A 23,689-nucleotide genomic window follows, 5' to 3' on the forward strand; every position below is an offset into this window, starting at 1 on the left:
ATATTTGCAAAGCAGCTACCTGGAGTTCTGTTCACACCTTTACTCAACATTACGGCTTAGATAACCTTTCTAATACTGATTCTCAGCTGGGTAAGGTGGTGCTAAGATATCTCCTCACTGCTGTTCCTTCTCACCGCCTACCACCATCTTCTGGTACTGCTCGCTAGTCTATGCATAGCATGTGATTCTAAGCAGATTCACAAGCATAAGAAGACATACATTACTCACCGTAATTGTATTTCTGGTGCTTGTATCTGCTTAGATTCACATGCGCCCACCCTTCCTCCCCTTTTGGAGTTGAAGGAACGTAGACATCTAGCACCTTCTTTCTCTATACTCAAAGCTCAAGCCGAGGGTACACGCGGGTGGATGAAGACCATCCACTTTTTTCAGAGGGTGAACTCAGTCCATCCCCCCAGCTGAAATGAAACATTGAATGTTTTCTTTGAATTTATGAATTAAAGCCAACCTCTGGATCGATCCGCAGTCAGGTTTGCAAGCGGGACACTTCACCACTGCACTATATAAACTGATGAAAAATAACAAACAACTAAAGGTGAAATGTCCAATTTCGGTACTGCAAGTTCCATGGAAAACATTTGTATGGGTTCTTGGAATTTAAAACATGCACACTTTTTAACGTTTTCAAAAACACTATTCGAAGAAAATATCCTCTCTTGGTTTTGTGTGTGTGTTGATTTTATAAAAGTCAAATGGCATTCGCCCTGTGCAATTTGGGTAGTTATGCAAAGCCAATTTAATGAAATGTGCATACTTCACCTTGATATGCTAATTTCTGGCGATGTCACATCCCATTGCGTTTGTTGATGAGTCCCCCTACTTTAATTTTGAGGACTTGACCCCTGTCTGCACTCACTCGCCCATTCTCTTCAGACCCCTCCTGGCAGAACAAAAACAACCGGGGTGATCCTGAAACGTGAGTGATCTTGGGTACACTACACCTCACAATAGGGATAGTGTTACAGATATGTCCAGTCCGACGCCCAGTTTTGATTTTCAAAAAAAAGATGCAAAACTCTGCGATTACCACTAGATGTCAGACTATATGCACAACATGTACATCTAAGCAGATACAAGCACCAGAAATACATTTACGGTGAGTAATGTATGTTATACTGGTAGTGTTGTGGGTAGTGTTGGGTGCGTGAGAGGCACGAGAGCATGCTTGGGCATTCCTGGTAGATATTTAGGCTTAAAATACCTGCTTTGTCTAATTATGGTACCGCAGGTAGATTTTGGAACACTATTTCTAGGATTGCCAATCCAATTCAGAAGGTGGACAAACCAAATGGTAGCACATTCAAGAGGTGAATGATGTTGGTAATGTAAGACAAAGGAGTGGGATGGACAGAATGAATGTAGCAAATGTTATGTCTTGCCTTAACTTGCTCACACGTCCCGGCGCCGGCAGTGCTGCTGTCCCTGAAGTCTGTTTTTCATGTTGATGACTGTGTCGTCAACCACATTAAAACGGACTTCGCTGATAGCAGCACTGAGCGGCCCCGGGCTGCACAACAAAGTTAGCCTTATTTATTTTACAACAAAAAAACCCACCAATAACATCCTTACAGGGAGCTACATGGGTGCTAAGGTGAAGGGAGAGCGGGGAAGGGAAGCGCTCGATACCTATGAAAATGCTCAGAATGCAGGCTTTCATCTGTGAACACAGCTCACGTTCCGGGCATTCTCATTGGTTGATGGTGCCTCCCAGGGTGCTAATGGACAACCTGCTCTTTATACAGTACTGAACAGTCTTCAGGCCCAAAGTCCCAGGACAGTATTCAGGCCCAGAATGGAGAGAATGGGCTGGAAACACAAGTGAATGTGTTCATAATATCGACTCAAATGCAAGAGATATGGCGATTTAGTGAGATTATGCACTTGAAAAGTCTTAAGCAACAGGCAGATTTTTATTAAAACCTGTCTGAAAAAAAGCTGGGACATTCTTCAAAAATCCTTTCAAACCCGAGGCCGGATTACATTTAAACCTGTGGAAATTCTAATTAATTTACACCAACACTGACCTACCCCCAGACTAAACATTTTCCAGCATCAAGGGAAAGTGTATTTTAGTTCATGCATTCAGAATTAATACCTCCAACTATTAGTGAATATCAATACCTATACAGAACAAACGGGTACAATCTTAACTTTGTTTGCATGTATAAAAATAAAATATTGGAATAATTATATTTCAGCTGGCATGTCTATCCATCAGGTGTGGTAACATTAAACGGCATGTTTTTCACTGGGAAACTGATGAATTTCATGTTTAGTTTGTTTTGTTGCTTATTGAATAATTGCTATTTCAATGTGCGATATCCTACTGAACTTCTATCATTTAATAGTAGACCTTACATTTAATCAGATAATACATAACAATATACAACTACAACAATTTTAAATACTGTGCTTGTTGACCTATTTCACATAACTGTGTCTACTAAATAATACCATGACTATCGGAATTACCAAAAAAGAAAGTAAATTTAGAATTGCTACATTATGCAGTGGTGCTGCCACCACAAAATATGAGTTCAGCTCAATATGCCATCCTGTCAGTTTGACTATTGTCAAACACATAGCCATGCCACTAGAGGGACATTTGGTCCGTATTGCTCTTTTTTTAAACATTAGCAGAACAGGTGATCTCACCAATACATGTCACACTACTTTGTCCCGGGTGCGTGCTGGACTGACACAGGCTTCGAAGATCCTTTCTATTATTTTGGCAATCAATAGAGGGGTTTACCAGGATTTGACCCAGATTCACAATCAACTGGGTGGACCCTCAAGCAAATGGAAATCGGTCGGCTTCACCAATGCTATTTTCTCACTGTATCAAGTAGGTACCTATTAGTGGACCTTGTTACAAGGTTGGCAGTGTGGAAAATAATTGGCAGTAATTCCATTACCACCACTTTTCCTGCACCACCAAATTATAATTTTTCACCGATTTACTGCCAATGGTATTAGCACGTGGTAAATCTGCCAATTTTCATGGAAAAGTGGGGGATTTAACTACAGCTTGTTGCTGCAGATAAATCCTCCACTTTACCTCTCGTAATCAGTAGATTTACCACACAGTAATTCCACTGGCGGTAAATCCCCCAAAAATCCCCATAGAGTCCTATGGACTACAAAACTGGGGAATTACCACTACTTGTAATGCTGTGGTAACTCCATGGGACCAAGTGTCAGTAACAGTAATTGAGTGTGTTGGTATTTCAGCAGGTCTACCACTGGAATACCACCAAACACGTAATGAGGCCCAGTGTATTGCATTTTTTTTGAATGCCCTATTTTGTGGTTGGGTCACTTTATTGGTGCTGCTTGTTTGAACCCATGTCAAACATTATATCACAGTTTTTTCCTAATTGCATTTTCACACAATTATTTTATGGAGCACACAACTCCTAGACGCAGTGGCCCTATTACAGCGAATACGCACAGTGTACATTTAATCTACACTACAGAACAGTATAGGGTTGATAATATTTGCTTAATGTACTGTGTGAGAGAATTTATTTCAAGAGCATGTAGACAATCGGGCGCCATTCATTACCATTGTCCTGCTAAGCCCCTGGATTGAATGTGTGCTTAGAATGACCTCAATTATCAAGCCTTGGGACCACAGTGAGATTCCTCTCTGCCAGAAGTGACACTTTTATCTTTCTTCCCCTCTTAGGCTGCCCATAAAGTTCCTGTGAATGGGTACTGAAAAAGCGTTGAGTTGGGAAGGACGTCTGTAGTCGAGGTCCATTGGATGAGGCCTAAATTGCTCTGCCACTGGTTCTAAGGACTGTGCTAAGAGGTGGTTTAAAGCCATATATTACACTTATTGTCCAAGTGTCGCTGGTAAACTGAATTCTAGTCACATCTCCCGTGAATCTGGAATGAGTGGAGCCCTCTTAGGTTGCTCAGTGGTTGCCCTTCCCAGTGAATCCCCTCCCCCACATATAAGCATGGGCTCTATTCTACTAATTCATTCATTCAGTATACAGTACGTGTAACACATGAACCACTGAAGCAGATGATTGTATTTACCTACAGTAAGGGGTCAATGGCCCCCTACCATCATTGGACTAAGCGTGGGTGAATGTATTTGGGATCTACCAAACTATGGATACTCTGTGAGATTTGGGTAATCGCATTTGGTTAGCTAGATTCACCTTTCTATTTTAGGAATTTTTCTTGAGCTCTTCAACGGCCACTGGGAATCTTTCAGGGAGGGAAGAGGGGGAGTTCTCTTGCTGTTTGAAAGGCCTGGGCTTTCATGCATTGATTTTAGGGCAACTTTAGGTATTGTTTAAAAAATGTATGTTTAGGTTTTATTTTTGCAAACCTCTTAAAAATATCTGTATTGAATTGATAAAGGCTGGGTAGTCAAGCCTTGTATATTGTCTTCTGGGGTGGCTTGGTTGAATGTTCGCTCATGCACGACTTGGTGGAGCACAATAGTTGACATGAGCACTTGGATTTCCTTTAAAATGCATTAGCACACTTTTGAGGAAAGGGTTTGGGGGTATGTTGGTACTATAATGTCACTGTTTTTCTGATAACTCAGGCAGCGGCATTCGTAACAGGGTGATTTGGTGAGTGATGCAACACACCACCTGCATGGAGAGAGGAGTTCTTTGTACTCGGATAGATTCATAAAATGTAAGCTCAGGCACACCTTGGTTGAGCACAATAGCTGACACACATTTGAATTTCTTGTCAAATTGTATTAGCACACTTTAAGGGTGTGGCAAATATCTTTGGAGCGCACGGATTGACTGAACATGCGCTCCGACACGACTTGGTGAAACACAGAAACTGACACACATGAGCACTTGAATTTCTTGTCAAATTTGTTAGAACAATCAACAATGAGGGAAGGGCAACATCCTCGGGGAGTGCTGGTTATTTGAAGGCTTGCTTCACACATGCATTGCTTGAATGCAGTAGCGAACATACAAAAGCATTTACATTTCTTGTCAAATTTATTAACACAGTTTCAGGGAAAGGGAACATTGTTGTTTAGACATTGTGTGCAGGATCTTGTAGTTAAGGCCAGGAGCAAGATCAATTGGCACAGCAATACCTACTACATTTAGATAAAAAGCACCCAGGGCTGTCTGTGGTGTTTAAGTTGTGTGTGGAGAAAATCAACAACAAATAAGATGTTATGGCAGTAGCCAAATGTGGAAGGGGAAGAGGAAGGCGTGGAAATGTTGCATGATTTACAGCAGAAACTGCATATGCAGCCATTGTCGTGGATATAAGAATTAGGGTAGGCAGCATAGTACAGCAACAGGTAGCAACCAGAAGTAGCACATGGACCACGGCTCAGAGCATTGAAACAATAGACCAGCTGGTGCTGTGTCTGTCAGTCCCAAGCACACCTTTCCGAACATCTGGATCTGGCAAAAGTGGGAATGTATGCTATTTTCCCATGTTACAACAGACCACAGTACATGCCCAAGTTTTTCAGTGGTCTGTTGAGCCCCCCTGAATCTGTTTTGTGAGGGAATTTCCTAAATGAAGACTCTTTGGAATTGCAACTCTCAGCAGCAGGCCGAAGGCACCAGGACCATGGCCATGGCCAATGCCCAGGTTAGAGTTACAGCCTGTTTTTAAGCCTGCAATACCCAAATGCATCTCCACTTTCTCCTTCCACTCCTTTGGCCTGTGCATCCCATATTAATAATAATAATGGTGATGAATTTGGCGAGGGTGTCAAGGAGCAGAAGGGGCTCTCTAGTAGTCACCCCGATTACCAGCCGAGAGATCTGCAGGCCAATCAAAAACTCCCCACTGCAAAAACGGAAGACACAGCCATAGGGCAAAGTTAGCGAACGTGTGTCATCTGGTTTTATCCGAGAGGGTTGTCACAAAACCAAGTACCATCCCCGAAACGTGCAGGTTGGTCAGTTTAGGCGAATCATGTACACATTCTATACAGGTTCATTCTACTATTGGATAGCCATATCTGGTGGCTCCTCATGAGACCACCTCTACACATAATGAATACAAAGTTCCGGGGCTGTGGGGAAACTATTGGCTCCTGCAACATATTATGCCTTCACGTGAAAAGTGGCACTGGATTGGGTAGTGTGTGTCCTCCCAGCCCTGGGACCCTGGACGGTTACCAGGCTGGATGTACCTTCTAAAGGCAATGGGAATGAACATGGAGGTGCTGTGTGTTCCCTAATGTTGCCATATCTGATCACCTAAGTCTGGGAGAGTGCATTCAGTTGTTATTTCAAGAGCAACACTTCTTTCCACCTCTGGTTCGATGGGAACAGCTTCTCTCTGTCTACCTTGATTGAATGGGCATTGTCCTGCTCTGATAGATCACGTGTGTTGAGACCACTAAATAGAGCTCTTCTGCTTGTAATTATGAGGATTTTAGCCTGAATTTCTTGCAGGTGACCTATCGTCTTGGTAATCGGGATCTTTCCATCTCCACTCGTCCTTGGCTGGGGTGCATCATGTCTGCCTGCCTCTGACTGCAGTGATCTTGTCAGCCCTTCCATGTATTCAAAGCCTGTCCTCCCCTTCCTCTTTCACCTCAGTGTGCCTATAGCTTCCATATTCATCCTTATGGCTTTCTATGTTAGTGGCAATCAAGCATGTGCAAGCTAGGTATACATGTGCTTGACGTCTTGCAGTTCAGCTTTGGTGAAGGATATAGATATATATATATATATATATATATATATATATATATATATATATATATATATATATATATATGGAGATATGTATGTGTGTCAGACATCCATGATGAGGCATAGGTGGTGATACAATGAGGGTCTTGAGTGGTCTGAAATCATCCTCATCCATTGATGCACTACCATTACACTGCTTAAAGGCACTTCCACAGAGGACTATTCCTTTGCTAACAGCAGCTTTACAGAATTCTTTTAACTCTGGGGAAATTCTGCATGCTCTGAAACACCCAGTAGATACCCCTCTCATTAAAAAGCCTAACATGCACCCTTTGGTGGCAGCCAATTATAGACTCATATCCTTACTTTCAGCTATAAGAAACTCATGGAGGCAGTGATTACACCTCCGCTTTCGGAAATCAATAACTGCCTTCATCCATTTCAATCTGGATTTAGACCATTGAGGGGCACAGCATCCGTCATGATATCACTCCTGGATGACTTAGCTCTTCTCCAGGATCACAGAGAGGTTGGAGTGTTAATCCTCCTGGACCCCTCTGCAGCATTTGATACTGTGGATCATGGCATCCCGTTGACCCGTCTTGAGCAAGCAGGGGTTATTGGGCCATTATTAGCATGGTTTGAGTAATTTCTTGCAGAACGATCTCAGACGTGTCCTTTCAAGCTTGTCAATCTCCGACTTCCAGATTGACTTGTGGGGTTCCCCAAGGATCAGCTCTGTCCTCCCTTTTCTGATTAACTAGTATGTACGTCCATTGGCAGACTTGATTGTGGAGTCTGGAATCCTATTTTACACCTATGCCGATGACACTCAATTAGTGTTTTGCCTGGACTCCCCATTAACTGAGCCTTCCAGCAAACTCCAAAACTGCCTGGCCCACATAGGCAAGTGGATGTCTGCCAATGGGCTAAAGCTAAACTGAGATAAAACAGAAGTGCTGATGATTGGTCGTCAAACTGCTAGTAGTCTCTGGAATTGCCAATATTGGGCCGACTCTCTCGGGGCCTGTCCAGCACCATGTGCGTCGGTGAAAAATCTTGGGGTAAGGCTTTTACTGAGCAGCTTGCGTGAAGCATACATTTCAGTGGTCTGTAACAGATTTCAGCGGTCTGTAACGCAGGTTTTGGGAAACTCAAACATTTTGAGGAAGATTCTGCCTTTGTTTCCTTTGGACAGTCGAATTATGATGGTCACATCAACCATAATGGGGCTGTTGGATTACTGCAATGGGATCTATCTGGGGCAACCTAAGTACCAGATACAACGGTTGCAGGTACTTCAGAACTCTACAGCTAGATTGGAGATTCACGCGCCTCATCTGACTCCCTCTGTCGCTCTGCTGCATCAGCTAAACTGGCTCCCAGTTGCAGCACAGATTGAGTTTAAGATCCTCTGTGTCACTCACCGGGCTCGTCACCATTCAGGTCCAGACTATCTGAAATATAAGATGGAGCGTTACTATCCCACTAGGCAATTGCGTTCCTCTTCCCAGCTATTCCTCAAGACACTGAGGTAACAGCGTGCCCAGTCGGAAGGCGACTCCTTTTCATTAATGGCTACTACACTATGAAATTTACTCCCATTACTGCTGAGAGTCATCGGACCTCATTACGAGGAAGGCGGTAGGGTGTTAATCGGGCCGGTAGAGCTGCCGGCCCTGTTAATCCCCTACCGCCTCATCACGAGGTCCGTTCGTGGAACCTGCTAAGGATGCCTGGTTTTACCAGACGTCCTTAGCGGGTCCCGCGAGTGGTCCAGCATGCTAACAACGGCCCGTCATTAACGGGCCTGTTGTTAGCATGCTCCCCATTCCCATTGAGCCCTATGGGGATGGACCGGGTCCGTGTTCCCTGAATGGGGAAATACCGGGCCCTCCAAGGTCGGAATGGCCCAGTATTTCCGCATTCAGGGAACCCGGACCTGGTACCAGGAATGGGGGTAGCCATGCCACAAAATGCGGCATGGCTACCTCCTTCCTCGTAATGAGGCCCATGGAGTAGTAACTTCCCTTCCGTAGGGTACTTAAAACCCAGCGGTTTTAATTTGGTAGTGTGCGAATTTGCAGACATCTTTTTCTTTACTGTCAATGTTAGTGCCTAGATGCTTGCAGGCCTTAGTTTGCGCTTTATACGTTTTTAAAATAAAAATAAAAATAAATATACCTGCATAAGTCGTAAGCATGTTTTTCATTTCTATGTGCAGTAAGCTAATGTATGTTCGTGCAACTTCATGAATGGATCGCTAAGTACTTCATGTCGGAGTGCGGCTTCGTTGTAATATCAGTGATGACATCATTGATTTCTCGAGTCGCAGAGAGTCAACTTGTTCGATTGATGACATCTCCATCTCCTCCATATCATTGATTGGGTATGGCTTGAATGGCTGTCTGAGAGAGTAACCTTTTTCATATCTGCGATACATTGACGATGGTGATGAAGGGCCTAAAAGTGATGTGCAAGAGAGTCGTGTAGGGGTCATGAGGGTCATACTTGGACCTCCGTCTTAAATGGTGATGATGACCAATACATGTGACTATAGTCCACCCTTTTGCAATAAAAGAGAAGGAGGAGAGATGCATATGAGAACACTGATAGTGAGTCCAATGCCATCTCCGGAAGTGAGCCAGAGGTGTTGATGGAGGAGCAAGCAAACTCTGAAACAGCACTTGCCAGTAACAAGCCCTCAGAGCAATCAGAGTGACGATATTCCCGTTTATGCTCTGAGTGCAACACCTAATCAAAGATACCAAGCTATCAGTAGGGCAAATCATCCTCAAGCAATGGCAGTACCAACCAGGCCTTCACACCGACCAATGACACCTGAGGAGCACCAGGTTTTCTCTTCTCCTGCCTCAGCCCAACAGCCAATGGCACTTACTGAAGACCCACAGTGCATATCTTCTGTGTGAAATGATGTTCCTCAGGCTTAGAAGCTGTGTTTTGCCATCTGCACAGTGCAAAAAGAAAATCTGTGTACCATGGAAAGCTAGTGATCAATCTGGCTACCTCATTGATGCTTGGCCATATGATGCTTCCTCATGCACACGACTGGGACCAACATGCACAGCAACCGCCCCCAAGAATAACTGAACACTGTGCCCCATGATGGCACTGCCCCTCACTGTTATCATCCCAGAAGTGGGAGGTGTGTTTAGCCTGTGGGCAGCCAACTACTCACAGCAGCAAGCACCTCTATAATAGTGTCAGGGTAACAATGGGTGTGTTCCAGCTCAGTCTCAGCGAGTCATTCAGCGCATAAGATATACCATTGAAACCATCCATGTTTTTGGCAGCTGAATGCGGAACTGGTGATAATGCTGGCAGTAGACCTTCTGCCACATGCTTTTGTTAAAAACCCATTTTTTAGGGAGCTCATGGCAAGTGCTGACGCGTTCTGGAAAAAATGTCCAGCCAGAATTACTTTGCATTGAAAGTTCTACCTGAGTTCTCTGATGCAGTAGTGCTTGTGGTGGGAGAGACTTTAGACAGATCCGGGGAAGGAAACTTCCACTCACAACAGACATGTGGATGAGCAGCCAAAGCACTGACTAGATGTCAGTAACAGCACATTGGGTTACCTACCCTTCAAATGGCAGCATGGCGATGGGCCCCTTTGATCTCAGGAGCTGGACAGGCACAGACATCTGGTATAAAGTGAAGCAGGTGGTCGCAATGCTGGTAGCTATCCTTCATCTTTGTGCCAGTGGTCAATGGTTCAATGTTAAAAGGGGTCGGATTAACAGACTTCCCTTTAAGAAACAGAATTACCTACATCATGTAACAAAAAATTAAATAAAAAGGCTAGGTATTCACACCCTTGCAGCTGGCCATCCGTCATAGTCATTCATTTTCTATTGTACATTGGCAGGGTATGATGTTGTATGTGGGTACAGTGTTGTGTTCTTCCCATTAAAGCCCTTTCCCTTATGAAGGTTTGTGGGCGATAAGAGAGGCAGACACAGAAATTGCTTCCAAAATAACAGAGGTTTATTGAGGTAAATATTAGCCTCAAGTTGTAAGGATAACGGAAAACCAAAATGAGGTCTCTCAAGGTAATCTTCCAGTGGTGTTCTGGGTATAAGGCCTCCTTTAGATTCTTCTCACAGTTCTTGCCGGTCTTCTTCTACAATCAATATGCCTAGCAGTATTCCACGTGCTCAGAGTCACCGTCCTCTTCCTAGAACGTAGAAAATCAGAACGAGGCATTGTATCATTTAAGTCTGCTTTTATTGTAGCTATAGGCTCTGTCAACCAATCACACTTCATGGGCTTCCTTTGTCCAATTTGATGCATATAATGATAAGCCCCAGCATGAACAGCCCATGAGGTGTGCCCCAGCATTCCTTGATTTTCACCCCTCATCCCTCAAATGTCACTGCGAGTGCTTGTTGTAATACCGTCCCCTCAACATGTTTACCAATCATTCCAATGACCTTATGTCATCCTCTCCACAGCACCCTCCCTTCCTACCGACTTCACTGTTGCTCCTTCCATGACACCCATAACAGCACCCCATGACAGCTTCCCTTCATCACCTCAGCCCAATGCCATAATTCTGATTGTCACAGCAAAACAGTGCACATTTCCGGTTGCGCGCGCGCCAGATGCGCGCAGGCACTACTTTAAATACTGTGTCCGTAAAAATTGGCAGAGCTTCACAAAGGAGCTTGTAGCAATACCAGAGTAAGTCCAAAATGCCTTTAGGAGGAACCAGCAGTCAGGCCAGCCGCCACAGCAAAACAGCGCCCTTCCGTGCAGCCCCATGTCCTGGTTGCTTCCTGTTGTACCACAGATCTCTTGCCCCTGCCACATGGTTCCAAGGAAGATGAACACAGGTGCCCCATCATCTATTGTGTGTTGTCAACTGGGAAGACGAGCAGGCCAATGTTAACATCTGTAAACATTCTTCGGGTGAGATGGTGTGAATTCTGTTCACTTTGGTTGCATATTGAACAGTATTAAGAATGGTATGCAAAAGTCAACTTGGTTGTGCCGGACAAGAAGTCATTCTTGCTTCTTAATCTGTGGCAAGGTTCATAGGGATCGCACCCAGCAAATTAGGAGAAGATAAATACATTTCTTGTGGATGCCCTGATGACATTTCCATTCAAATTTTTTAATTGCAACTCCCATTGTCCTCGCCCTTGATTATACCGGCTAGGGCTGATGACAATTGCGGTCCAAGATTTGGCACGCTAAAGACTGGACAAGCAGCTGCCACAACTAAGAGTAGAGTCAGTGGCAGAGGCAGCCTTTGGTGCCGGGGATCCTGGGTGGACACCTCCAGTATAATGGATTTAAGGTCAATGGCTACTTGGAGATATACTAATGATCACCTGAATAAGTGCGAGCATCCGAGTTTAGTGAGGGAGTTCTAGACCGTCTACAGCGGAACTGGGGAGTTTCCTCCAGAGAATTTTGTTTTCAATAATGTGTTGAAAAGGTGCATTTTACCAGCACATTTTTATTAGAATAACTCAGTAAAACAAAATATTATTTACAATTGATTTGAGGGGTCCTTATGAAATATCCAATAGAGGCATTCTAGGTCACCACCAACAATACACAAAAGCATTCTACAGCATTTTCATGATAGTGTCAAAAATATATCCCATTAGTGTCAATGTAGAACATTTTCATAGTGGTGCCCACAGTGTATACAGGCCTGCCACTGTAAAGTATACGTTCATGATGCCACTAAACCATTGTTAATCCTAGCTTTGCCCAAATGCATTGCCACTGTAAAACGCTTTCATAATAGTTCTCCAACAACATATGCCAATGATCAAAAACACATTCATCATCCTGCCGGTGAGGGTCCACGCACCACTCCAGCAAAACTAGCATGTCCAGACACACCCGCGTGCACCCACACATGCATTCAAAGAAGTCAACTTTTGACAGTAGGCTTAACAGTCACTCGTGGATTGCCCACACCCTCTTCATGGTACATCCTGTAATAATGTGCATATTTGGGTAATTTGCATAGCCCGGCCTGCCACCAAAGAAAGGCACATTGTGCTGTGAACCCACCCACCACACAGAGTGAGGACAAAGGCATTCAAATCAGAACTAGGAGCACAGTTCACTTGGGTCTACCTCTTTGCAATATTAGTACCCGGAGAGGGGCAATCAGATTGTTACAATCGATCTGATTGGCCCTCGCCGGGTCGTTACCAGCCCCACAAAGCTGGTAACCGTTCCCTTGCGCTGCGTGCATCGCTGATCGTTCCTGATCTGTGACTGGCCGCCATACAAAGGGAGAAGGGACTACGTGTTTTCCCTTCGCTCTGTTCCATGGTGGCCATTTTCATTGTTTACTTTAAAAAAAAGAATCTGTGCATTCTGATGTCTCTATGTGGGCATTTGTTGACATATTAAACATCACTATCAATATGCCGGTCTCTGACCCACCCCTCAGACCACATATTTCTAAATTAACCCACAGTATGATGGTCATATCCCGCAGTTGTACTATCATGTTTATACTTGTCTGGGATAAGCTTTTAATTGCCCCACCTTTCCCAGATAACCATTTGCCACTCCTAGACAGATATGTAATAGAACTGCAAGATTAGCCTTACATGACGTCTAGTCATAATTGTGATGTTTGGCATGCGTCACATCTAGATACAACTGTGTAGTTTAGCATGCGTCACGTTTGGATACAACTGTGTGGTTTGCCGTGTCTCACGTTTGGATAGAACTGTGTGGTTTGACGTGCATCATATCTGGATAGAACTGTGTAGTTTAGCATGCGTCATGTTTGGATAGAACTGTGTGGTTTGGCGTGCGTCACATCTAGAGAGAACTGTGTAGTTCAGCATGCACCACGTCTGGATAGAACTGTGTAGTATATCATGCGTCAAAACTAGATAGAACTGTGTAGTCTGGCTTGCGTCACATCTAGATAGAACTGTGTAGTTCAGCATGCGTCACATCCCGATAGAACTGTGTAGTTTGACCTGCGTCACATCTGGATAGAACTGTGGTTTGGCATGCATTGCATCTAGATAGAACTGTGTAATTTAGCATGTGTCACGTCTGGATAGAACTGTGTAGTTTACAATGCTTCACGTCTGGCTAGAACTATGTAGTTTAGCATGCGTCACGTTTGGATAGAACTGTGTGGTTTGGCATGCATCATATCTGGATAGAACTGTGTAGTTTAGCATGCGCCACGTTTGGATAGAACTGTGGTTTGGCGTGCGTCACATCTAGATAGAACTGTGTAGTTTGGCTTGCGTCACATCTGGATAGAACTGTGTGGTTTGGCATGAGCCACATCTAGATAGAACTGTGTAGTTTAGCATACATCAGGTCTGGATAGAACTGTGCAGTTTAGCACGCATCAGGTCTGGATAGAACTGTGTGGTTTGGCCTGAGTCACATCTAGATAGAACTGTGTAGTTTAGCATGCGTCACATCTAAATAGAACTGTGTAGTTTAGCATGCATCATGTCTGAATAGAACTGTGTGGTTTGGCATGAGTCGCATCTAGATAGAATTAACCCAACTCTAATATCTCTACTTTCCGCATACACTTCTCATACAGAAACCCAAATGACCACTTCACTGCACAGCAATCCACACGTAATTCACCATGTGGCAACAACAGACAAACAACACATAACCAGACACAAAAGTACATGGGAATTGCACTGACCAAAAATCGCACTCGAGCTCAGCGAACGGTGCAAACCGCACTGAAGCTGCCAATAGGACATCACAACTCTCACTGTCCTATTCCTACTACAACCTACTAACCCCCCAGTCCCTGTTTTTCAGATCCGCCAGAGCGCCTGGGGACCACTCCCATGATGATTGTGTGCGGTACAAATACCTTTAACATTATTTAAAATGTAATAAAAGAGCAAATACTTCTAGACTTAGTCAATTAAATTGTCAACAATTTGCTTTACCGTTAACGTTTTTGGCATTATTTTCAAAGGTGAGCTTTTACTGGGCCCCACAATAACGCTTTGAACATGGTACCCATAACACTTACTTACATAGCTTGTTTGTTTCATTCTTTTTGCTGACAAGCAGATGTGAGGAAAACCCAAAACAAGATTAATTCCTGAGCTGACAGGCTTCCATGCCAGAGGATTTATTCTGAGGAGCTTGAATTTGCAAATGCCAGGGATTGTTCGCAATTCACTTGCAAACTGAAGAAAAACTTGCTTTGGCTATAAACAGTCGCAGTCATTCTACTAATAATGTTAATGTTAAAGGTATTTAAATAGCGCACCGTCATCGACGGAGTTGGTTCCCAGGTGCTCTGGCGGATCTGTAAACAAAAAGCAGGGCGGGTACGGTTAGTCGGGTGGAGGGGGAGTAGGAGAGTGGGTGAAGTGGTTTGCTGTTTGCAGCTTCAGTTTGGTATACACCGTGCGCTGAGCTTTTGGTGCGAGTATCGGACCGTGCGAGACCTAGTATGCTGTAGGTGCTGTTCATGTATTGTTTGTTTGGTGTTGATGCAGTGCGGTAAAGTGCGTGTGGTTTGCTGGGCGAGAGATGGTTGTGTGAGGTTTTCAGTGGTTTGGGTATGCAGAGATTTGAAAGTTGGGTTAGTTGGGTCTGTATCCTGGTTCCAATACATCTTCTTAGTCGTTTGGTATGTCATGGAGCGTCTTCCTTAAATTCTATTGTTTAGTTGGTTGCTTGTGTGTGATGGCGCGGCGCGCTCCCAGCTGTATCCTAATGAGCTTTGTCTGTGATTGGGTATGTCTATTTCTCTCCTCCTGGTGTCGGAGCAGAGGGTTGGGTGTTCCCTATTCCCTTGCTATCTATCGTGGCATGGGTCTGTTGCGGCTAAGGTGTGGTTTTGGGTCAGGGTTCGATTGATGAGTCATCCTAGAACTTCGGTATTTGTCTGGTTATTTGTTCGGTCTTTAGTGACCTATCATGGCTATCTCTCGGTTAGTATTTTGGTGTGTAATGGAGTGTCTTCCTTCTAATCTTTTTCAGTCGATGGCTTAGTGGGAGGCTGGATCTGTGTCTTCATTCATTGTTGTTTTAGTAGAAGTGAAGAGCCAGGATTTGAGCAGTTTCCTTAATAGTAGGTGGTTTCTGGTGTTGCGTATGTTCTTAGGTAGGTTGTTCCAGGTTTTTGCCGCCTGGTGAGAGAAAGAAGATCCTCTGAGTTTTCGTTTACTGTAGGGGTTCGGTTCCAGGCGGATGTCGTTGCTTGATCTGAGCGTTCTTGTTGGTTGATGTAGATGTAATTTGTCTCTCAGGAACTCAGCGCCTTGTTTGTGTATTGCTCTGTGCGCAATGCACATTGTTTTGAATTTTATTAGTTGTTTTATTGGTAGCCAATGTAGTGTTTTTAGTGCAGGTGTGATGTGTTCTCTTCGGGGTAGTTTGAGAAGCAGTCTGGCTGCCGCATTTTGTATGTGTTGTAGTTTTTTTTAGAAGTCATTCAGGCATACCCAAGTATAGGCTATTGGCGTAGTCTACTCTGGACATGACGACAGCTATGATGGTGGTTGTTTTGTTGGCAAATGATAGGAATGGTAGGATCCTTTTTGCCGCTCGCAGGAGAAAGAAGCATTTCTTGAGTATAGCGTTTACTTGTGGCTCTAAGGCAAGATTGATGTCCATCAGGACCCCCAGGTTTTTTACAATCGGTGATGGTGCTGGGGTTGTACCGAGTTCCCTTGGCCAAGGGATGAAGTGGTTGTCTCCTCCGTTTTTTGTGACGATCATTATTTCTACTTTGCCTGGGTTGATTTTGAGGTAGTTAGAGTTCATCCAGTTGAATACATCACAAAGGCAGTTCTCTAGCGTTGAGTTTTTTTCTTGAGTGTCTTGTATTTTGAAGATTATTTGTGTGTCATCGGCGTAGTTGTAGCAGGTGAAGCCGTGAATTTTGATGATTTTTATTAGTAGAAATAGGTAGATGTTGAATAATAGCGAGGAGAAGGATGATCTTTGTGGTACTCCACAGGTGGAGTCTCCCGGGTTGGATTTGAAAGGTTTCATCCACATAGTTTCCGTTCTGTTTGTTAAGAAGGATTTGATACACAGTAGGGCAGTGTCTGTTATTCCCAGTCCTTCTAATCTCGTTATGAGGATGCCGTGATTAACTGTGTCGAAAGCTGCGGCTAGGTGTAGAATTATCAAGGCACTACTGTTGTCCGAATCTGCATTCGTTTTAAGGACGTCCCATATTGAAAGGAGAGCTGATTCCGTTTCTCTCATTGGTCTGAAACCAACTTGTGACTGGTCTAGTAGGCAGTGTTCTTCTATGAATTCTTAGGTTGTTTTGTTTATGTATGTTTCAAGCAATTTGGCTGTGTACGCGATGTTAGAGATGGGTCTGTAGTTGGAGAGGTCCTCTACGGTTCCCGCTGTATCTTTGAGTAGTGGCCTGATGTACGCTGATTTGAAGTATTGTGGCACTTTCCCTGTCATGATTGAAAGGTTGAGGACGTTCTTGTGATATTCCATGGGAGTTCCTTGTCTAAGAATTGATTTGTATATGTCCGGGGCCAGGGGTCCTCAGGCGAACCTGAGTTGTTGCTTTTATTTACCAGTTTGGCGAAAGTTTCCACTGATATTTCCGGAAAGCTACGTAGTTTGTTTGGATGTTCCACTTGAGGATAGGTGGGGTTTGTAGCAGGATCGGGTGGTCTGCTTTGTATAGTCTGTTGGATGCTGAGGATTTTTTTTTTGAAGGGGTCTGCTAGGTCATTGCATAGTTTCATCGAAGGAATTGGTGTATTGTTGCAGACCAGTGGATTTTTTATTTCATTTATGATTTTGAAGATTTCTTTTTAAGTGTTTGGTGCTTTGAATATTCGGTTGTCGTAGTGTTTCCTCTACTCTTTCTGTATTTCCTTTTTGTATGCTCGGTTATGTTGCAGGAATTTTAGCTTATTTGCAGTGTCATTTTTAGTTCTCCAATCTAGTTCTAGTCTTCGGTTTTTCCTTTTCATGGTGCTGTGTAGTGGGGTGAACCATTTTGCCATTGCTCTTTTATGAGAAGGAGTGAAAGGTTTTTCTCTGGTGATGTTGTCGATGGTTGTTGAGGTGTGGAGCAAGGCTACTTTTTTGTCCAGGTATGCTTCTTCCATAAATGTTGGGGGTGGTTTGCTGAGCTCCAGGAGTTCAGTTAGGGTGGAGTTTTTGATGGTTCTCCAGTTTCTTTTCATGGTGGTCAGTGGTTTGTCTTGTTGCTTGTTTACTGGAGTGGTCATTGTGATTACGAAGGGAATGATGAGGTGGTCGCTCCAGAGTATTTGAATTGGGGGTGCTGTCTTAACAAGTTCTTTGTTTGCTAAGATTGCGTCAAGTGTAAGCCCTGCCGAGTGGTTTGCTCCTTTGACTAGTTGTTGTAGATTCATTGGTGCTACTTGGCTGGTGAGAGATGTTTGTGTGGTTGTGGTTTCTTCATAGAACCAGATGTTGAAATCTCTGAGGACGATTAAGTGGTTATGATTGATGGCTAGGATGGCGATTGCTTCCGTGAAGGCGTCTACGAAGGTTGCATCGTGGGTTCGTGGTCTGTATATCAGTATGAATTTCAGGTTAGTTTGGGCGTTTACTGATAGGCGTAGGATTAAGGATTCGCATTTATCGATGTTTAGTGGGTCTTCCAATTTGATAGCCACGTGTTCCTCGTGGATGATTTCCAGACCCCCCCTCTTTTGTTTTTTCTGTGTGCTTGGAGGCATTTAAAGTTTTCCACCAGGCAGTTGTTGAGGGTGATCTTGTAGTTGTCGTCTACCCATGTTTCAATTACAAATAGGATGTCGATACCTCCGTCGCAGAGGAGATCATATATTTCGGTGGCTTGTTTGGACATTGACCTTGCATTGATTAAATTGCAGTGGATCTTTTTGGTGTGGATTTGCTTATTAGTGCCTTGTTTTGGTTTGCAGTTGTTCGGACGCAGTGCATCTGTGTTGACGTTGATTGGATGAGGATGAGGATCAGCGAAGGCTGCATCTTCATTGAAGTGGTCTGCTAGGTTGAAAGCTTGGCTGTTCAATAGCGGTGCTTCCCTACTCATGCCAATTGGTTGAAGATCAGCAAAGTCTTCTTCATTGAATCAGTCCATTAGGTTAATGCTTGGGTTGTTGGTTACTAGTACTTCGTCGTTTTGTCAGGTGTGACATGGGTGTTGGTGGTGGCCTTCTGTTCTTCTGATGTATGGAGTGGTGTGGTTGGAGTCTTCCCACCCTCTTCTTGGGTGTTCCCGTCATTTTTCTGGCTGTCTGTGGCGATTCTTTGCTTGGCTCAAAGTCTCGGTATCGTTGGGGTATCCATGTTCTGGGGTTATCGCGAGGTATGGTGGGTGTGAGATATAAGGATTTTTCTCTTTCGAAGTTTGTTCTGATCATATTGATTTTTGGCGGGGTGTTTCCTGCATTTGCGGCTGTTACTGCTGGGGTCAGCTGGATTTGTGTATCCATGTCCATTGTGGCATGATCTTGTGCTCTTTCTCAGTGCCCATTCCTGTTGCAGGGCATTTTGGTACTCAGTGCACAGATAACGGGGTCAAGTGGTTGACTGTAATGTCTTGAGCTAGGGCAGTACTGGTGTTTCCGCTAGTGTTGGTAAACTTGGTGCTTTTGGGTATTGTCTGTTCTTCCGTCGGTGGGTTGGGTGTGTATCCTACAGGTGCACTGTCTGGGGGAGTTGGGGGGTACTGGGCGTACGGTTGTCGGGTAGTCTAGGACTCAGTTGAGGTTGCTATCTATGTTGTTCTGCAAGGTATTGGTGGCAGGTAGATGCAATACTATCACGGTATGGTCCCCTCAAGATGTGTGTCAAGTTAGTCTAAACAGAATTTGAGTGCAAGACTAAACACAGCTAGATTTGAGAATCCTGTATAGTTGAAGAGAGGCCTACCCCTAACAGTGTAGGATGAGTACAAGACTAAATACAGTTAGATTTAAGTACAAGACTAGACACAGCTAGATTTGTGAATCCTGTATAGTGGGAGAGTTGCCTACCCCTAGAAGTGTGAGATGAGTACAAGACTAAATACAGTTAGAATTGAGTACAAGACTAAACATGGCTAGATTTGAGAATCCTGTACATTGGGGGAGGGTGGCAGAGGATAGTAATCACAGTATTGTACAGGCGTAGGTATGTTTACTGAGTGTCTGGGATTCCAGGGTTGAGAAGCTGCTGAACTCCCCACCCTGGTCCCTCTTACTGTACTAGTTGCTGCTGGTTGACGGCTGGCTTCCCCTGCTGACACCTGCAGACATGATGTGCAGCCGCCTCTGTTGGAGCCACCATTTGTCTTGGGCCACTTAGCCGCAGGGCCTGCACGGGTAGAAGGCTGCCCTGGAATGGTCACTTATGACCAGGTGGGCTGACCAGTCAGGGGAGGTGGGAGGGCTGGGATGCGGGAGGAGGGAGCGAGAGGAAGCAGAGGCAAGGTGAGCAAACTGGGCTGCAGGCACGGCCTGGGGCCCTCAACGGTCAAACCAAATAAGAAAATGCAAGGCCTGGGAGGGTCTGTGTACCACCAAGCTCACCTGAGGTGCCGGGAAGCTAAAGAGGCACTCAGTAGCTGGTGCAACAAAACGCTCAGGCACGGTGGAGGTTAGCCTATCAGGGGTGTAGGGGGTGGGAGGGCCGGGAGAAGAGAGGGAGAGGAAGCAGAGGCACGGGGAGCAGACGTCACATAAGGGATGACGTCACAGTTTCGCACTGCGCTCTGTCGCACGTTTCCTAACTTCTTTGCTGCCATGTTTGAGATTTTATTCAGTGTCAGGCCAGTGAGATGGCAGCTATTCATATGCCCGCATTGTTACACTCACTCACTCACTCACTCACTCATCACACTCACGCAGACTATCACTTGCAGGCATATATGCTCAATCATACTCTCTTGCACGCACGCAAATAATAGAAAACACAACCGCGCATGCATACAAACACATTAAGAACAAAACCAAAACAAGTACCTTACATGCAACGATCTTGCCTTCACTTCCCTCTCGGTCTGGAGTTTCAGGATTTTGCTACGCCACAGTATTGCGGGGGAACACGTGCTGGGCTGAGAGGGCGGTTTCCAAGCAACCACTGTCCAAAAAGGGAGCCGCATATTTCACTCAATCGCCTCTCGGCCATGAATCTGGAGGTGAGCCGAACATTTTAAAAACAAACAGGCTGCCCACTGAGTGTCAGGCGGGGGCGCACATGGGCTATTACAGGGCCCAGGGGAGCAGCCACCATCTCAGCCCCTCCCCGGGCTCTGCCATGGAGTAGAGTATGGTGCAGACTGTGCCCCGCCTCCCCCATTGTGCCATAACGTCTGCATAACTACAGTTCTATCTACAATATGCACTCTCTGGTCGCAATTGCAGGAGGAAGGCATCGCTTATCAGAATGAGTTTGGCTTGTGGAGGGAGAGGGCATGGTTTGCTTCTAAGGTTAGCAACATAGAATGACAAGGCATAGCTGGAGGACAAACATGTATTCATGTTGCGCACAGTACGAGGGTCCTCTACACTGTACCTTAAAGTACAGTCTCTAAAAGTCTCACACTGTATGTGCTGGTAGATTGGTACACAATGCATAGGAGAAACCCTCTTTACACCTAGTATCCAGGGTCAGTAATAGGTAACAATAAGAAGCGATACTCCGGGTAGAGACAACCATATATCCAAATAATATCACGGTCATGAGTATGAATATCTCTCAGACTGGACTGACTGAATCACTATGTATATCAAACGATGCCACTGTGGGGCACAGACTGTCCGACGCTCAATGTAAGTAAGAAGCTATCAAATGTTAATATAGCACATGAATACAAACAATGACCTCATATAATTCATGACACCAATGGGTGAAGGATCAAAGAAACAAAGAAACCACCAACAAATACAGGAAACACACTTAGGAAAAAACCTTAAAAAAAAAAACCAATACAGCAATACAAAGCAACAAACTATAGATCAGTTCTCAACAATAGGGCCTATACCAATCCAGTCCTTGTGACGTTCAAACTTTGATGCTGTGTTGAAATGAAGCAGCGTAGAAGACCAACTAGTTTCGGCTATGCCCACTGTATAAGGCTTCCTTCGTCAGGGTCAAAAGATGGTGCCGGTATAGGGTAACATGCTCAACATACATACAAAACAAACAACAGCAACTCAACACAAAATGCGTCCCAACACACATTATTTCAATGGCCGACATAAACATACACAGAAACATTTATATTTCATAAGAGTCCAAGGGGGTCATTCCTAGGTTGGAGGTAGCACCATGGCTACCCCCTTACCGCATACCGGGTCCGGGTTCCCTGAATGGGGAATTACAGGGTCATTCCAACCATGGAGGACCCGGTATTTCCCCATTCAGGGAACCCATCCCCATTCTCATTCGAGCCCCCATAGGACTCAATGGGAATGGGGAGGGAGCTAACAACGTTAATAACGGGCCCGTTGTTAGCTCCCTGGTCCTTTAGCAGCTCCCACTCAGGGCGCCTGGTTAACCCATTACCGCCAACCTCGGAATGAGGCCCCAAGTATCTTAATCTGGACTGGCCATTTTGCATAGCATTATGTATACGTTCTTTTTAATATTCAAGCCCCTTGTTGAAACCCCCAGAACATTTCACTATGTACAACTCTCTTATACCACAGTACACATGTGTGTAAAGACAAGCTGAAATTGCACATTATTCGAAGCACAAAGAAATGTGCTGCGCTGGGAGCCTTGAGTTTATTAAAGACATGGAGGCAAGCATTATGCTTCACTTCTTTAATTCTACTCTTCAGCAGTTTCAACTTAAACAGAAAAATAAACAAACATTTCCATCTTTTTTTTTTGAAAACGACATTTCCCAAACTTTACTCTTTAATCTTTTCTGTAGTCCTTCTCACTTCCTGCCCTGTAGCTCTCTTTCTAGCTACTTCCTGTCCATAACTCCTCCTCTTCTTTGGATGCTCTGAACTGATCGACGCATATCACCATTGCAAACAAACTCGAAACACAATATGAATCCTGATCGAACGGCTTGGGCTCCAACTCCACAACGGAACAAGATCCTTTCCCCCACGCACCCGGCTTGCAAATCGATCTCTTGTTCTTGGCCTCTCTCAACCATTCTTCTGGTGATCTCCTCTTAAATCGGAAAGAACACCATTAGGGAGGGAGAATGCACTGCCCTGTTTCGCAGCTGAAGAAAGCACAGCGTTGGAATAATACCACAAATACACTGCATGCGCTGGGCGGGAAAGTAATGCTCGCCTTTGTGTCTTTAATAGAATCAAGATTCCCAGCGCTGTAAGCCTAGGTAATCTTCATTCTATGTCAAGACTGGAGGCGATCATTATGCTTGTTCAAAGCTCTGCACCACTACGTCCGCCACTGATGCGACCGGTTTGAAATAAAAGGTCTTTAACACACTGTAATGCTCGCCTCTGGTCTTGACATAGAATAGGTTTTTAATAGCATTTACTTGATCACTGAAATAGGGGCACCACCCTGCACTGCAGATGATTGTATTTGAGTCATATTAGGGACATAACCCACCATATGCAGCGCTATAATCAACAAGCTCTTTAAAAAAATAAATATATAGAAATATGAACCTGGCCTGACCTTGCTTAGAGCACAATAGCATGACTGTGCAGTTACATTGGTCCATGGACACGGTTATCATGCAGGACGTGTGAGAGCTGCTCCCACAGAATGATTGTGTTGGGAGGTTTTGCTGGAACCACTTTGTAATGTAGTTGGTACCATGGCTCTCTCGTCCATACAAGTTGCTATGCAGAAACGGCCATTAGCTTACTTCTGTAATAAGGCGGCTCAACTGCCTTTGCATTCCGAGGATATTTCATGGAGATATTTCTACAATGGAAAGGTGCAAATCCACACGTTTGCAAGAGACAAAAGGCCAAAGGGCACAAGACCTCAAGAAACAAGAGGAGGTTAACACATGACTCCATATCAGGTAGGTACCCCAGATGGGTTCCATGTGTTAAAATCACGGCAAAAATGGCAGTGAA

The sequence above is a fragment of the Ambystoma mexicanum genome, chromosome 13 (assembly GCF_040938575.1).
Source record: "Ambystoma mexicanum isolate Mex_15411 chromosome 13, UKY_AmexF1_1, whole genome shotgun sequence".
NCBI lineage: Eukaryota > Metazoa > Chordata > Amphibia > Caudata > Ambystomatidae > Ambystoma > Ambystoma mexicanum.